This window comes from Camelus ferus, chromosome 13, assembly GCF_009834535.1.
Source record: "Camelus ferus isolate YT-003-E chromosome 13, BCGSAC_Cfer_1.0, whole genome shotgun sequence".
In the NCBI taxonomy this organism is placed as follows: Eukaryota; Metazoa; Chordata; class Mammalia; order Artiodactyla; family Camelidae; genus Camelus; species Camelus ferus.
Genome location: NC_045708.1, coordinates 8796103 through 8811488, shown reverse-complemented (window position 1 = coordinate 8811488; position 15386 = coordinate 8796103). Strand labels below are relative to the sequence as shown.

The following is a 15386-nucleotide window of genomic DNA, read 5'->3' as shown; positions in this document are numbered from 1 at the left end:
CCTACAGGCACCAGAACAAGCAGCTCACAGATAACATGCAGGTGGAAAGATGGCCACTAGACTAGCCATTTCCATCTGCTTCTTTACTTCATTATGTCTTATTGGGAAGTGGGTACCGTGAACCTGAGTGCTGACCCCCAGTTTTGGGGGAAGACTCTTTCAGACCATCGCTTAACGCCCTAAAACTGGGAACAGGAGCATCATGTGGACCAGCACAGCCTCCATCCTCAGTTCCCACAGTTAACCCAGGTGGGAAAGATTATGAGATATCCCTACCTGAATGCCCTTTGTGCACACACTAAGTATTTCAAATATCAAGAAACAAAATTGCAACAGTTTCATGTTTTCATTAACAAGAACATCTGGTTGGTTAAGGCATTTTAAAATGTCATAAATCAAAGGACAAATCAAAATGTTTGGGATTAAGGCAAAAGTACACTTAGAGGCAAAACCAGAGCCTTAAATCTGTTCATTTGGGAAGAAAGAAAAAGGAAACCTCTCCATGCCATCCCGAGCTGCATGCCATCATTCTAGACCTGCTGACCGCAGGTAAGATGACAGCGTCCTCAGCCGAGGTGGGTACCTTACCAGCTCTGTGTGGGTGGCGGGGCGCTCAGACCTCAGACGGGGACGCAGGGAGTGAATCCGGAGCCAGTGGTCTCTGCATCTCTTCTTAGTACCTGAGGCTTTTATAGACCTTTCTAATCACATCTTCCCCCTTTCCAACTAGTAACTTCCAATCAGAAAGCAATACTTGATTAGATTCCTTATTGTCCATCAGGTTAATCCTGATTGGATCTTTGTCTACATCCAGATGATTTGACTTGAATGTGATTTGAACAAATGAGATATTTATACAATGTGGGGGGTGGGGAGTCAAGGACTCATTCCTGGATTCTCTACACAAACATCAATTGGGTTTCATTAATATGGACTTTCATAGTGAGACAGGGAAGGGTTTAATGGATTGGTTACATTGTATACATAAAGCAGAACTTGAAAGCATCATTTTGGGGGGATCTTTGGATGATCAAAATGATCAAAATGTTCCAGAATTAGAACAGCTTCAGGAAGACAGTGGTGCTATTCCCAACAGAAACAAAATTAACTCCCATCTCATCAAGTTGTCACTTAGGTGTTATCATGGAAACATAGCAGATCATGAGACTATTTGGGGAGCAAGGAAAGCGAAATGGGGATGTGGCTGGTCCTCCAGGCTTAAGTCAAGGCTTCTGTGAAGGACATCAGATCCAAATCACAATGAGATGTAAGGGTAGGGGCTGGGGCGCGTGCAAATGGGCATTCCTAAATGGATACTGAGAATGACCAAAAGTGTAAAATATGGGGGTATTTTTTGGGGGGGGGAGGAATTTAAAAGACTTTTCTAGGGGTGGTATTTATAATTTAAAAGGGAGTGGCTAAGAAGAGACAATATCATCCTTGAAGGTGTTTCCTCCCAGAAAGATGGGATCCGCACAGCAAACTGGCTTGAAATACTAAATCTGAGAATGTGCGCAGGGGGAGAGGCAGCCAGCCCTGGGGAGTCAGACGTGTCCAAGTCTAGAGCCACTGAGGGAAGTGCTCTGGGCTCTTTGGGAACTTGGGACCAGGGAAGAAATAAACACGGGTCAGTTGTACACAGCCTTGTCCTCTTCATGGCAGCTGCTGCCAGGAGACATTTTCTTCCAGGGTCTTCCCAGATGACAGTTAACCCCAGGCATTTTCCAAATCATAATCCCATTGGACCTTTTCCACGTATGTTTTAATTATTACTGTTTCCTCAAACTGGGAAAAGTTCAACACAGATTCTGATCAAGGTGACGCCATTAGGCACAGAAATAAAATTCTGGTTTTCCCTTCATATTTAGCACTGTTCACCAATACCAACACCTTTCCCCACACAAAATTCAGAAGCTATATTCGGTGTTTCAGGGTCTGCGACGTTCAGGGATGACTGAATGAAGCGAGAACCTCCCTCTACCCCCCAAGACATCTCACTGCCTTTCTTTCCTCCATTCAATGTGATGCCCAAGTAATTCATTTATAGATCTGGCTCTCCCAAGGCTGGGATTTTTGAAGTGTTTGCTATCTTGGTTTCTTTCTGGAAGACTGTTTTCACCATATTTCTACCCTGGGTAGAAATGGCTTTGCATAAATTTGGGTTAAACTGGATTGAACTCAATAGACATGTTAACTCCCGGTCCCCCAATCACCTGCATTAATGAGCTGCAGTCAAGCAAGATTAGTAACAGCAAAATCATAAACGTCTCTGTTTCTTGAACAGAAACTTGGGGAGAAAATGCACCAGCACTTTCCATCCACTACATCAAATAATCTTCACAGACAATGTAAACATCAATGCTCCTTTCCCTTGTTTATGCTGGTGGACCTGGGGTTTGGGCTTGTGATGGAAACCTCCCACTTGCAAGCAGTGAATCATTGGTAAGTTCCCTAGAGTGAGGGGCTCAGAAGGACCCCTGAGCTGTCAGGAAAACTAAGTGTTAGGAAGGACTGACTGACAGGCTTCACGTGAATGTCAGTGGAAATGGGGAAACTGCGGAGTCCAGGATGGGGATGTTTCTATGGACTCCCAGCTTCTGTGAGACCCAAGGAGGTAGGAGGGGTCAACGCGTTGGAATGTTCTAGAGATTATGGAAGCCTAACACTCTTCTTTTCCCCTGAGGAATGTTGCCTCCTTCGTCCACCTCCACACAGAGCCTGTTTGCTCAGGGGTCACGTTGGCCATCTAGGCGGGCCGGAGCACATCTGCCAGGAGGTGCCGTCCTTCCTGCCCAGTCCTGGCCCAGCAGGGCTCCCAGAGTCTGGTGGGAAGCCTGGATTTCACGTTCCTGCCATGTCCTGATCGTCTGTTCTCACGACCTCCTTTGCTGTCCAGGTCAGAGCAGCCGCCTGAGCCCATTAGGGAGACGACCTGACCCCCTTCTCCCATCACAGGATCCCGTGTGAGATTCCAGAACCTCTGCTCCTGGGTCCTTGCTCAGGAGTTTAGAATATTTCCAAGTGTCCAGTTCCCTCTCGCAGAGCAAGCTGACTCAGGAGCCCTCCCCTCCTGCAGCCCAGCAATGTCATCCTCCCTTGGAACCTGGAGCCTGGCTCCAGTGCTGGGACACCTCTCCACTGGGATCAGCAGAAGTCAAGGAGTTCTTCTCAAATCCCACTGAACAGCTTTGGACTATGTGACTAAATCCAAGGCATAGAGTTGCCCTGCTGCACTTCTGGATTCATAGAGGCACCCAGGAATTCTGGAGGGTGACCCCCTTGGTTGCTGGAGAGGACCCTGACTCCTCTGGTCTTCCTAGAGGTGACAGCTGATGGGAGGCCCTGGGGACCAGTACCCTCAGAGGCTCTCCCCTCTGTGACTCTCTCGGCCCAGCCCTTGAGCTGACAAAGTTCTCAGGCCCAGTAGGTCTTTTTTTTCTCCCAAGTCAGATCTCTTCTTGACCTGAAATGTCTTGCTTTCTGTGCCCTTTTTAAAAGTCCAGGTCTCTGTGTTGGCCCTCCTTGCCCCTCCAGATTCTGGTTCCACTTTTTCCCCCCACTTTTTAAATAAAACAGATTCAACAGATTCTGGTTCCACTTTTTTTTTTCACTTTTTAAATAAAACATATTTATTTTTTGATTATTGTTTTTTCATAGAAGTACAGTCAATTACAATGTGTCAATTGCTGGTGTACAGCACAATGTCCCAGTCAAGCATATACATACGTATATTCCTTTTCATTTTTTTTCATTAAAGGTTATTACAAGATATTGAACATAGTTTCCTATGTTATACAGAAGAAACTTTTTAAAATCTGTTTTTACATAAAGTGGCTAATATTTGTAAATCTCAAATTCCCTAATTTATCCCCTCCCAACCTCTTTTCCTGGTAACCGTAAGATTGTTTTCAAGTCTGTTTCTGTCTTGTAGGTGAGTTCCTAGTGTCCTTTTTCCTTCTCCTTTTTTTTTTTTTTAGATTCCACATACGAGTGATATCATGTGGTATTATCCTTTATCTTTCTAACTTACTTCACTTAAAATGTCGATCTCTAGGTCCATCCATGTTGCTGCAAATGGCACTATTTTATTCTTTTTTATGGTTGAGTAGCATTCCATTGTGTAAATATATTACATCTTCTTTATCCAGACATCTGTTGATGGACAGTTAGGCTGCTTCCATGTCTTGGTTATTGTAAATAGTGCTGCTATGAACATTGGGTGCATGTAGCTTTTCAAATTAGTGTTCCCTCCAGATACAAGTCCAGGAGCAGGATTGCTGGATCATACGGTAAGTCAATTTTCAGTTTTTTGGGGACTCTCCATACTGTTTTCCATAATGGCTGCTGGTTCCACTTTAGATGCACTCATAACTTGCTTTAAATGAGGACCTCTCACTCCTTCTTCACCAATAAATATTCAGTGACATGTCACCCTGGGTTCAGGCAATTAATTCCTAGGGACGGGCTTGTGGAGACATGAAGTGTGGGGAGGATGTCTGTGACTCTCTCCAGGTGGGATTGGGCTACAGGGACTGAAGGAGGAAAAGGGAGGAGGACAGGGAATGTCAGAGGAGCTAGTGTGGGGCCCACAATGAGGTGGGAGGAAGGAAATAGCCAAGCAGGAGACCATGTCCTCTGGCTCTCACAGGGCTGTGTCCCTCCCAGTCTGGGGACTGGTGTCTGAGACCACTGGGGTCACTGTGGTCCTGGATTTGGAGCTGTGAGTGCCCAGTGAAGTGGATGTGCTTGCCCTGACCTTCATTAAGTTCTAGTGCCTGCCCCTCCCCCACCCCACCTCACCCCCACCCGCAGAGCACAGAGTCGGGCCAATGGAGAGTCTGGAGAGACAGAGTAGCAAGTATCCATTCTGGATGCAAACATCAGGGGCAGGTTAGGAGGAAAGGGGAGGGTCCCCCGTTGTCTTTTATGCCAGAGAAAGAAATGTTCTTTGGAAACTTTGCAGTTAATCACCTCACTCATCACCTCACTCATCACAGCCGCCAGACTTTGAGAATTGTGCTTCTCTGGAGGAAACAAGAAAGAATGAGGTCTGGCACTGTGACCCTGTCATCCACGTGATGCCAAATGCATACTTTGATCTGTAGGAAGTTCATGGTAGACGATTGTCAAATCAGGACCCAATGGCTGCCCAAAACAAATGAAGGAGGAGGGCCCTCCTCCCCTGGCACTGGCCTCCCCCTGTGGGATAAACCATCTAATGTCCCGGGCTGAGCAGTGATAAGAGCTCATGGGGATGGGGACTCTGTGCCTAGAATACGTGACTCCATAATAACTAATACCCAATACCCAGTATAATCCCCTCCTCTCTCCTGGATTCATGTAAAAGTAGTTGAAAAATTCTTCTTGTAACTGAAAATTTGCCCCCGTTACCTAATTCTCCCCATTCCCTCCAGCCCAGCCCCTGTCAACTGCCATCCTATTCTCTGTTCCTCAGAAATTGATCTTCTCTTTTTCTTTTTTAGATTCTACTTGTAAGTATTTGTCTCTCTTTGGTTTACATCACTTAGCATAATGTCCTCCAGGTCCAGGTCCATCTATGTTTTCACAAATGGCAGGATTTCTTTTTTATGGCTGAATAATATACCATTACGTATAGATATCACTTTACCTTTATCCATCATCCTTCAAAGGACATTTAAGTTGTTTCCATATCTTGGTTATTGTGAATAATGATGCAGTGAATATGGGTGTGCAGATATCTCTTCAAGGATCTAATATAGTTAATAATATAGTATTTGGTGTAGCTCAGTGGTAGAGCCCATGCTTAGCATGCATGAGGTCCTAGGTTCAATCCTCAGTACCTTCCATTAAAAAAAAAACACCTAATAATAAATAAATAAATAGACCTAATGAATTCCCCCCAAGTAATAAAATAAAAAATAAATAAAAATTTTAAAAATAATATAGTATTATATACTTGAAATTGCTGAGAGTAGATCTTAAATATTGTCACCACACATATATAAAAGTAGTTAACTATAAGTGATGGATGTCTTTTTTTTTTTAACTACTTTTTTTTTTGACAGTGGGAGGTAATTAGGTTTATTTATTTAAATTTTTTCTAATGGAGGTACTAAGGATTTGAACTCAGGACCTTGTGCATGCTAAGCATGCGCTCTACTGCTTGAGCTATAGCCTCCCCCTTAAGTGATGGATGTCTTAATTATCTTGATCTTGGTCGTCATTTCACGATATATGTGTATATCACATCATGACATTGCACACTTTAAATATCTACAATAGTATTTGTCAATTATTACTTAATTAGAAAGCTGTATTTACTGAGTGTCTAGTGTGTGTCAACTGCAATTCTGGGTGCTGGCAAACATCCAGTGAGTGTGAAATGGTCCCCGTCTCAGGTCACCTCACCTGTACAGACCTTACGTTCTATTGGGGCAGACAAAAAGCACATAAGCTGGAAAAACATTTAAGCCAGGCAGACCTGTTCCTAGACCATAGTAGGGCAGGAAGGTGAAGGGTTCAAAACAAGCCGCCCCACCCCCAAACTGTGCCGCTTGGCATGCAAATTATTTTGCACCCCAGGCAATCACGGCCCTGCAACAAACAAACAAAACACTTTTCACCTCTCCCTGAACTACCTAACAGAATTTAGAAAGGGTGCCTGGGCCAGAAAAAGACCTATTACCAAGAGATAACTTTATCTGAATGATGTATCTGTGTGGCAGGACAAACATCAAATTACCAAACACCCGCTATTCCGTGAATCTCCATCTTCCCCTTTGACTGGCCTGGGCCGCTATCTCATTCCGTGTCCTGAGATCACACATAAGCTTCAATTGCTTGGCTTCTGCCTGGGTCTCAATGTGCTTGTGACACTCCTGTAGGTTTGTAATTAATCTTGTTTTTGATTTTCCCCTGTGTTGTCAGTCTTTTGTAATTTGATTATTAAGCCAGCTAAAGAACCTAGAATGTTAAAGAGAAAATTTTTCCTCCCCAAGGATGATAAATATGAATGTGCAAGTTGACACTACACCACAATCTAAATAGTCAATAAGAAAAATTATGATTATCTCGTGACGTTTGAAACATGTAATAACTTGCTGTGGTTATAAATGTATAGGAAAATGAAAAAACAGCAAAACCGACACTTACTTAGTACACTGGATTTGAAAACATTGAGAATCGAAGTGTTTTTTTCCTGTGTACAAACGTGTCAAGATTAACGCGAACAGTGATTGCCTTCAGCTCACGGCATAACTGAGCACAGGGAGCCAGTGTCTTTTCTATGCTTTGTAAGTTGTCATCCTCCTCTCTAAGTTGGGATCAGCCTCCCACATTTGATCCTTCCTCCTTCCAACGTCAGGAAATTCCCCAAAGTTTCCGTGAGTGTGAAGTTTCCAGCGTTGGTTCCTCTGAGGCTCCTTCATCCATTTCTTCACACACTTTCCTCTTCCTGCATCTCTGGGAGGTGGGGGGGGTGTGGACCTGAGAGAAACAGAGGTCGTGGAGGGAGGGTAGCCCTTGACTGGTTCAAGGTTACATGCAGGAAAGTGGAGGGAACAGGGTCTGAATTCACATGGCTTTTTATCCACAGAGGCGCTCACCACATTGTCTCCCCTTGCAGGCTGGCTCCACTGACAGCGAAAGGGTGCTGATCAGCAAGTCCCTGTAACAGCAGGGGGGAAGCATTCCTACATGTACTAGTGCGGTGTGTCTGACCAAAGCTGAATAACAGTCACATTTTCCCCATTGATGAGCATTTAGTTTGTTTCCTTATCTTGGCTACTGCAATGCTTCAGTGAAATTACGGGTGCAGATTTCTTTTTGAGACAGTGATTTCGCTTCCTTCACATTTATACCCAGATGTGGAATTGCTGGATCACGTGGCAGTTCTGTTTTTAATTCCAGGCGAACCTACATACTGTTTTCCACAGCGGCCGCACCGACTCGCTTTCCCAGCAACAGTGGACGAGGGCTCCCTTTTCTCCACGCCCTCCATCAGTGCCTCTTATCTCTTGTCTTTTGAATGCCAGCCATTCTAAAGACGTGAGATGATATCGCCTTGTGGTTTTGACTGGCGTTTTCCTGATGAGTGATGCTGAGCATCTTTTCAGTACTTTTTGCTACCCATGTCTTTGCCAGAATGATATTTAGTGTGAACTGGGGGATTAGCAACATGCAGTCCCCTGTAAGTAAGTAGAGTGTTGAGAAATATAGGATGCAGGTAAACCTGAAGTGTGGGTTTTGTTTTGTTTTGTTTTAAATTTTATTTATTTATATGTCATCGTATTATTTTATTTATTTATTTTTGGCGGGGGGTGTGTGGTGATTAGGTTTATTGATTTTTTAGAGGAGGTGCTGGGGATTGAACCCAAGACCTCGTGCATGCGAAGCAAGCGCTCTACCACTTGAGCTACACCTTCCCCCTTGAAGTGTGTTTTTTGTGATACTTGGGGTCTGGGATAGAGGGGAAGCTCCCCCTGAAGGCCTCTCCATGGTGGGACCCAAGAGACTCAGTTCCATCCCTTGGTTCCAACCTATAACCACACAGCCAGACTCACAGTGCCTGAACTGGTCATCTGCACCGCCGTTTATTTATTGTGCTTAGTGCTTGGGACACGCACTGCTTCCTGGAGCACCAGCAACAAAAATCACAGGGGTCTTGGAAAGTAAATGACATCCCCTGAACGTCTGACAAGAAGCACAAGTCCCCATCTCTGTAACTGGCATCTCCTCCCCAGCACCTCTGGTTCTCACTGTGCACAGTCACTGAGGCCACCTCGGAACTCTCCCCACCCCTGTTCTCAGATACAGTCCTTCAGACCTGGGAAAAGTGAACACATGGGGGTGGGATGGGATGCTCAACACTGTCTTCAGAGCCGTCTGAGCCCCAAACTCCCATCCCCTCTTCCTGTTCCTCCTCCCTCCAGGAGCCCCTCACACCCGCCCTCTGCCCATGGAATGGACATGCCTACAGGAAGGAGGTGACTCAGAGTCCAGGACCCAGGAAGTTCCTTAATACCTGACCCAGACACAGACAAGTGTCCTCTTTTGCACAGACATGGATGCTGGTCTGATGGAGACCCTGGAGATGTGTTTAGGTCCATTCAGAATCCAACTGCTCTGCTGTTCCAACTCCATTTCCACAACCTAGCGAGCAGGCTTATCTCTAGGCTCAATGGGCACAAAGCCATAACTCCGCCCCTGCAGGCATCAGAACAAGCATCTCACAAATACCAAGAAGGAGGAAAGACAGCACTAGTTCACTCATTTCCATCCACTGCTTTGCTTAATTCTTGCCCCGCTGGTAAGTGTGTACCATGTGCCTGAACACTGTCCTCAACCTTTTTAAGGGGAAGACTTTCAATCACTCTGGGAATAGGAGCATCGTGTGGACCAGCACACCCTCCATCCTCAGTTAACACAGTTCACCTGGCTGAGAAAGAGTAAGGAGATACCCCAAAATGAATGTCACTGGCACAAACTAAATATTTTAAATGTCAAGAAATAAAATTCCAAACAGTTAGATGTTTTTCATTAAAAAGAATATCTCTTTGGTCACTACATTTTAGAATGATATAGACCATTTACAAATCAAACTTTTTGATAAGGCAAAATTACACTTAGGGGTGAAACCAAAACCTTGAATCAGTTCATCTGAAAAGAAATAATTAAAAACGCTCCCTTTCATCCTGAGCTGCATGCCATCGTTTAGGACCAGCTGACCGTAGGTAAGATGAGGGTGTCCTTAGCCAGGGTCATTAACTTACCAGCTCTGATATGGTTGACAGGGTGCTCAGTCCTCAGACCTGGGGGAGAACCCAGAAGGTGACTCCAGGGCCAGGAAATTCTGCATCTCTTCTTTGGTACCTTTACAGATCTCTCTAATCACATCTTCCCTCTTTCCAACTAACATCCAATCAGAAATTAGATTCCGGCCTGTCCATCAGGTGAATCCTGATTAGATCTTTGTGTGCCTGGAGAGGAAATGATTGAATCGGACATTCGTTCAGGAGAGAAAACCAAAGAGAGAGGTCGATGGGGCTCTGTCATCATTGGGGCAGCTCCTGCCAGGAGATACTCTCCTTTGGGCTCTTCCCCAAAGATTTATTCATTGATTCACACCACAAACATTGATTGAGTTTTTATCAATACCAATAGTTAGAGCCATGGTGTGAGACAGGGAAGGGATAATCCATTTGTGATACTGGACAGGAAGAAACAAAACTTAAAGGCATCATTGTTGAGGGATCTTTGACCATATGAAAATTATCAAAATGTCCCAGAATTAAAAGAGCTTCATGAAGACAGAAGTGTTATTCCCAAAAGAAGCAAAATAAATGGGTCCTTGTATCAACTTGTCAGTTAGATACTATGCTCGAAACATGAGATCATGAGCCTATTCAAGGAGCAAGGGAGATGCTTCGGGGGATGCAGTTGGTCCTCCAAGCTTAAGTCAAGCCTGCTCTGAAGGGTATCAGGTCAAAATCACAATGAGAAGTAAGGATGGGAGCTGGGGAGTGCAGAGCTGGTCATTCCTAAAGACACCCTGTGAATGACCCAGTGTAAAATATAGGGGTTTTTTTTCTTCTTGGGAGGAGGGTAATTTAAAGACTATCCCCTGGATTATGTTTGGAAACTAAAAGGGAACAGCTAAGAGGAGACAGTGTCATCTTTGAGGGTTCTCCTCCCATAAGGTTGGGATCAGCACAGCAAACTGGCATGACAAGACTAAATCTGCTAATGTGAACAGAGGGAGAGGTGACCAGCCCAGAGAAGTGAGCCATTTCCAAGTCTGAGGGCCACTGAGGGGGGTGCAGGGGGCTCTTTGGGAACTTGGAGCCAGAGGGAGAAATAAACGTGGGTTAATCACAAACAACCCTGTCATCATCGGGGCAGCTGCTACCAGGAGATGTTCTCGTATAGGTTCCTCCCCATAGAGGACACTTTCTAGATGGCGATTAGTCCAGCCATTTACCGTGGGTCTTAGAAGCCAAATCATAATTCCAGTGGCCCCTTTCCAAGCACATCTTGGTAATTAGTGTTTCCCCAAACTTGGGTAAGTTCAGCACAGTTTCTGATCAAGGTGACGCTGTCAGGCACAGAAATAGAACTGTGCTTTTTCCCTTCGTATTAAGCACTGTTCACAAATACCACCCTCTGCTCCCAGAATTTCCCATGCCTTTCTCCCCCCAACCCCCATTAAATATGATGCCCAATGAATTCTTATAGACCACTGGCTGCCAAGGCTAGGATTCCTTGCAGGGTGTTCTCCATCTTTGTATCTTTCCAGAGGATTCCTTTCAACGCATTTCCACCATGGGTATAAATTGCTTTTACATAAAATTGGGTTAAACTGAATTGTACTCAATAGACTTTTTAACTCCCAGGACATCCATTACCTGCAACAGGGTGAGATTACTAACAGTGATGGGCGTACATCTGTGTTCACTGAACACAAACTGTGTGAGCAGTGGTGTGGGCACTTTTTATCCACTATTTCAGATAACCTTCATGGAAAATCCAGCGGTCACTGTTATTCCCCCTATTTTTAGCCTGGTGAACCCCATCTCTGCCCACTTCTGTGCAGTGAATAGTTGGCATATTCCCTTAGGTGAGGGGCTCAGAAGGACCCTTGAATTGTCAGACAAAGTAAATGCTGGAAAGGCATGACTGAGAGACTTTGCATGATGTTAATGGAAATGAAGAAACTGCAGAGTCTAGACTGGGGTTGTTTCTACAGGATCCCAGCTCCTATGAGATCTCAAAAGACCATTGTCTTAAAGTGGCAAGTTGTAACTAATTCTCGAAGAAAATCCGAGTGCTGATATGGAAAGGTGCACAGGTGGGTAGACTCCAAGCTGGGAGTCTCTGGGGTGTTTGGGAATTTGGGGGTTACTGGGAAGGGGCTTTCTTGCCTGCGCTGTAATCGGCTGTGGGAGGTGTGTCAAAGGAAGCTAGAGACAGACATAGGTTTAAGCGGTGAAGGCAAATTTTACTCAGGACTATTGCAATAGAGGAATAGATACCCCTGTATGAAACCAGGCTCCATTCACAATACAACAAGGGTATTTGGGCATTTGCAACCAAGAAGCAAGGGGAGGCTGGTGGCTGGAAAATTACTAAGAGGAGACATCGGGTCTGGGGGGAGTTCTGACTGAGCCAACGTAACAGGATTCCTACAGAAGGCCTCCCAGTGTGATCAGATACCAACAATGGAGAGTGAGGAATTCTGATCAAATATCGGGGAATATCAGGTATCAGTGGTGGGGATTCTTGTAAAGTGGACCAATCAGGGTTCTTGCTAAAACTGGATTTTACAAGGATGTACACAGATGGACTTAGCAGAAGGTTCAGGAGACTGACTAGAGTTTATTCAAGCGAACAAGCCAGTTGAGGGGATTGTGTCGAGACACTAGGTGGACTGTGCAAATCCTGATGTAGTCAAGGGCTGGGCCAACTTGAGAACAGGAAGAAAGCCCCTGAGGCTGGGCAGGGAGGGCTTGGAAAGAAGAGGGGGTCTTTTAGAAGTTTTTCATGATGTGATTAATGCTTTCTCTACTGGTGAGAAAGTCGCCTAAAGTGGGTACAGAGGGAACATATCTCAACATAATAAAAGCTATATATGACAAACCTACAGCCAGCATAGTACTCAACGGTGAAAAACTCAAAAGCTTCCCACTAAAATCTGGGGCAAGACAAGGATGCCCACTATCACCACTCCTATTCAACATAGTCCCTGGAAGTCCTAGCCACAGCAGTCAGGCAAGAGAAAGAAATAAAAGGGATCCAAATTGGAAAAGAAGAGGTAAAAGTGTCATTATATGCTGATGACATGTTACTATATATAGAAAACCCTAAAAGGTCCACACAAAAGCTACTAGAGCTGATTGAAGAATTCAGCAAGGTAGCAGGTTACAAAATTAATGTTCAAAAATCAGTTGCATTTCTTTACACTAACGATAAATCAACAGAAGAAGAAAGTAAAGAAACAATCCCCTTTAAAATAGCACCCAAAGTAATAAAATATCTGGGAATAAATCTAACCAAGGAGGTGAAAGAATTATACACAGAAAACTATAAACCATTGATGAAGGAAATTAAAGAAGACTTTAAAAAATGGAAAGATATTCCATGCTCTTGGATTGGAAGAATCAATATTGTTAAAATGGTCACACTGCCCAAGGCAATCTACAGATTTAATGCAATCCCTATCCAATTACCCAGGACATATTTCACAGAACTAGAAAAAATCATAATAAAATTCATATGGAACCATCAAAGACCTAGAATTGCCAAAGCATTACTGAAGAGAAAGAAAGAGGCTGGAGGAATAACTCTCCCAGACTTCAGACAATACTATAGAGCTACAGTCATCAAGACAGCATGGTATTGGTACCAAAACAGACATATAGACCAATGGAACAGAATAGAGAGCCCAGAAATGAACCCACAAACTTTTGGTCAACTCATCTTTGACAAAGGAGGCAAGAATATACATTGGAATAAAGACAGTCTCTTCAGCAAATGGTGTTGGGAAAACTGGACAGCAGCATGTAAAACAATGAAGCTAGAACACTCCCTTACACCATAGACAAAAATCAACTCAAAATGGATTAAAGACTTAAACATAAGACAAGATACAATAAACCTCCTAGAGGAAAATATAGGCAAAACATTATCTGACATACATCTCAAAAATTTTCTCCTAGAAGAAATAAAAGCAAGAATAAACAAATGGGACCTAATGAAACTTACAAGCTTCTGCACAGCAAAGGAAACCAGAAATAAAACAAGAAGAAAACCTACGGAATGGGAGAAAATTTTTGCAAGTGAAACCGACAAAGGCTCGATCTCCAGAATATATAAGCAGCTCATACGACTCAATAAGAAAAAAATAAACAACCCGATCCAAAAATGGGCAGAAGACCTAAACAAGCAATTATCCAAGGAAGACATACAAATGATCAAAAAGCACATGAAAAAATGCTTAATATCACTAATTATCAGAGAAATGCAAATCAAAACTACAATGAGGTATCACCTCACACCAGTCAGAATGGCCATCATTCAAAAATCCACAAATGACAAATGCTGGAGAGGCTGTGGAGAAAGGGGAACCCTCCTACACTGCTGGTGGGAATGCAGTTTGGTGCAGCCACTATGGAAAACAGTGTGGAGATTCCTCAAAAGACTAGGAATAGACTTACCATATGACCCAGGAATCCCACTCCTGGGCTTGTATCCAGAAGGAAATGTACTTCAGGATGACACCTGCACCCCAATGTTCATAGCAGCACTATTTACAATAGCCAAAACATGGAAACAGCCTAAATGTCCATCAACAGGTGACTGGATAAAGAAGAGGTGGTATATTTATACAATGGAATACTACTCAGCCATAAAAACCGACAACATAATGCCATTTGCAGCAACATGGATGCTCCTGGAGAATGTCATTCTAAGTGAAGTAAGCCAGAAGGAGAAAGAAAAATACCATATGAGATCGCTCATATGTGGAATCTAAAAAACAAAAACAAAAACAAACAAACAAACAAAAACAAAGTGTAAATAAAGGACAGAAATAGACTCACAGACAGAGAACACAGACTTGTGGTTACCAGGTGGGTGGAGGGTGGGAAGGGATAGACTGGGATTTCAAAATTGTAGAATAGACTACACTGTGTAGCACAGGGAAATATACACAAAATGTTATGATAACTCACAGAGAAAAAAATGTGACAATGAGTGTGTATATGTCCATGAATAACTGAAAAATTGTGCTGAACACTGGAATTTGACACAACAATGTAAAATGATTATAAATCAATAAAAAAGTTAAAAAAAAAGAAAGTTATGTAACCAGAAGTGCAAATATTTGTTTCTCTCTTTTACATGTTAAGCGACTTGCCTCTTTGATTTCCTTTTTCAGTCTTCTTTTTTTTAAACTTTATTTATGTATTTATTTTACAATATCATATTTTTAAGCTGAATTACAGTTGATGTACAATATTATATAAGATCTGAACTAGTGATTTCAGATTAGATTGTAGACAACTCAGTGCCTTCTTTTTTTTTTTTTTTTTTCCTCATTAGTAACTGGAGGTTTAAACTGAGAAAACAGGCTAATCTATCATGGAGGCAACAGTCAGTTTACAGTTAAGAGTCACTTTATTTCTGACCATTTCTTTACAATCATCCACCGAGGGGTAACTCCAATATGTCCATCTTAAGCCTGTATCCAGCTGCAGAAATTTAGGTTCATATTTCTGACTCTACAGGACACATGTCCCCCAAAGTACCATCACTTCTCAGGGTCAACTTTTCCCTCTGCAATCCTGTTCCCCCGCTGGATCACATTTTGTCTCCACATTCACATTAAACGGATGTCTGAAACCGTGGGT

The 15386-nt window shown here is 43.4% G+C and overlaps 1 non-coding gene across 1 annotated transcript; it reads right to left on the bottom strand.

Annotated features, from left to right (window-relative positions):
- Positions 1-8332: 8332 nt before the first annotated feature.
- TRNAA-CGC lies at positions 8333-8405 on the bottom strand. The gene has a single exon. It is a non-coding gene; the product is annotated as a tRNA-Ala (tRNA).
- Between the last annotated feature and the right edge of the window lie 6981 nt (positions 8406-15386).